Below are 3,004 nucleotides of genomic sequence, written 5' to 3' on the forward strand. Positions count from 1 at the left end.
AAAGCACTTTAACATTTACAAAGATTCCAAATGGCCCAAGTGATAAGAGTATTTGTAAACACTGTATGTGGTTTGCACAGCATTTTGTAACATAAAAAAATTTTTCTCTTTACAAAAGACCTCAACAGAATGGCAGGGTGCATAGTTATGAAGTGATTTTCCATTTTACAGAGTTCATATTTATTAATTCCTTTGTAACATTCACAAAAAAGCTGCCATTCACAAAGGGCTTTCCTTCTACCTATAGAACAGGTCAAAATAGAACAGCACTTGATGAAGGCTTAAATGTTTCCAAAGCACTTGGGGAGTAGTTTATAAGCCTTCCAGCTTTCATCTGATAAATGTTCATTTGGTGCCTACCTGGAGCAGACAGTGTGCTAAGGTGAAGGTTAAGCAACAAACCAGGGAGACATCCTTGCCCTAGTGGAACTGCCATCAAGTGCGGGAGAAAATAAAAAAACAAAATCATGGCAGACAGTGATAAGCGCTATGAAGAGAGAGCAGAATTGACAAACTTAGGAAATAAATAGGAAGAGGCAGGGAGCTTAGTTAGAGCAAAGGTTTTCAGTCACAGAGCACTGCAAAATACTTCCCCCAACAAACTGGGTGTCTACAAAGTGCTTTCCTGTTTACAAAGCACTTTTGAAGTCATCGTAACACTTGACTTTTAAAAAAAATTTTAATGTTTATTTATTTTTGAGAGAGAGAGAGAGAGAGAGAGAGAGAGAGAGAGAGACAAAGCACGAGCAAGGGAGGGGCAGAGAGAGAGGAAGACACAGAATCCCAAGCAGGCTCCAGGCTCTGAGCTGTCAGCACAGAGCCTGACGCGGGGCTCAAGCTCAGGAACTGGAAGATCATGACCTGGGCCAAAGTTGAATGCTTAACCTCCTGAACCTCCCAGGTGCCCCTTGACGCCTTTTTTTTTTAAGTTTATTTATTTATTTTGAGAGAGAGACAGAGACAGAGAGAAAGCAGGGAAGGGGCAGAGAGAGAGATGTGGAGAGAGAGAATCTGAAGCAGGCTCTGTGCTGTCAGTGCAGCGCCTGATGCGGGGTTCAAACCCAGGAATAGTGACATCACAGACTGAGCTGAAACCAAGAATCGGATACTCAACTGACTGAGCCACCAAGTGCCCCCACACTTGACTCTTAAAAATAACTTTGGCAGATGAATAAATATCATAAACTAGTCTTGATTCTGGAAGATATTATCTAGACCAACCCAACATCTCAGACATTAGGATCTAAGAAGGGAGGTGGTTATCCAATATCTCAAAGGAGATCAATGGGGTGGGCAAAAATTGGAATCCAGGATTCCGGACTCCTCACAACTTCCCCACTCTATCACAATGCATGTTTACAAAAACGAGCTGGAATTAAAAATTAAAGTCATGTCCATATAGGACTTTTTACCCATATGACACTTGATGATCCCACTAAATAGTAGATGTCTGAGACCTGGCTTTTGGTCCTATTGGTTAGAGTATGGAATGGAAATGACTCCCCTGTTTAGTACCAATTTTCCCAGATTCACCAGTCCTTCCAAGGCTTTCTTGGAAAGCTGCTCCTTGTCAGTGAGGTTCCCTGACACTTACTTCATCCAGAGGAAACACAGGAAGAGGTTTACAAGGTGATTGGCCAGCTCACCCACACGCACTTGGCCACCAAGAAAAAAATCTCTGAACTAAAGCTGCTCCTTGTGAGATCCAGAGACCCTGTAATCTCTCCCCTTGTTCAAGTGCTTTGCCCTCCCCAGAAGTCTTTGTTTCAACAATAACTCACCCCCAAGACAAGACTAGCTAGGGCCAGGAAAATTTGGAATGAGGGTCTTTATTCTAATGAGAGTCTCTTTTGTTCACCAAAGTGTTCTGAGGGTCTTCTGCCAGGCTGTCTTTGGGAAGGAGACTTGTGTAACTCTCCTAGGATCACTCAATCCCAGGATATACTCTACCCCTAGCTTAATCCTTTATGACTTCACTGCTGTGAGAAGTGAGACATCATCTCTCTTAGCCTCGATGAGGAAGAGACATTCAAGGAGGATCCCATCTTTATCCCCTTCTCTCGAGGTAAGCAGACCACATCTACTCTCCACATTTAGGGTCTTGGGAGGGGGACTGACTTTTCCTACTGGACCAGGGAACAGCAGTGGACCCTATTTATTCAGTCTCCCTATGGGAAACAAATAGACAAATTTTAAATATAAGAAAATGAGATGAGGATGCCTGGGTGTCTCAGTCAGTTAAGTGTCCGACTTCAGCTCAGGTCATGATCTTGCGGTCTATGAGTTTGAGCCCTGCATCAGGCTCTGTGCTGACAGCTTGGAGCCTGGAGCCTGCTTCGGATTCTGTGTCTCTGTCTCTCTCTTTTCCCCTTCCCTCCCCCTCAAAACTAAACATTAAAAAACTTTAGAATAATAATATTAAAACTATAGTCCTAAGTATAGTGTTTTGCTAAGTTCTGTGAGTTGTTCTAGTGAATTAGTGAACTACTGAGAGGGCTGTAGGAAGCCCTGAATTTGTAGCCAGCTAGGCAGAAGTGTGGATGGCTTGGGGATACCTGAAATTTGTAGGTAGAAGCTGAAGTGGGGACAGTCCTGTGGGATGGAGCCCTTAACCCTGTGGAATCCGATGCGAATGCCAGGCAATCAGTGTCAGAATGGAATTGACACTCACTGGTCACCTCACTGGTGTCAGCGAATGAATGACGAGACAGACACAGGAGCAAAGGAAGTATGTGAGGGAAAGAATCAGGGAAAGAAGGAGAGGAGGAGGGCCCAAGGAAAAGAAGGGCAAGACCAGAAAGAGGGGGAATAGTGGGTAATAGAGTGACAAAGACACTCAGGAAGATGGTGAATGAATGAGTGAGTGAATAAATGAATGAGTGAATGAAATGACCTTTTATGTGCCAGGCAATGTAGCAGGTATGTTCGTATGGTTTGGTAATGCATATTATGTAAATAATATATAATGTAAATAATGTATAATGCATATTTATTATGTATATAT

Source organism: Herpailurus yagouaroundi, unplaced genomic scaffold (assembly GCF_014898765.1).
Source record: "Herpailurus yagouaroundi ecotype Mexico unplaced genomic scaffold, PumYag 194, whole genome shotgun sequence".
NCBI classification, from domain to species: Eukaryota; Metazoa; Chordata; class Mammalia; order Carnivora; family Felidae; genus Herpailurus; species Herpailurus yagouaroundi.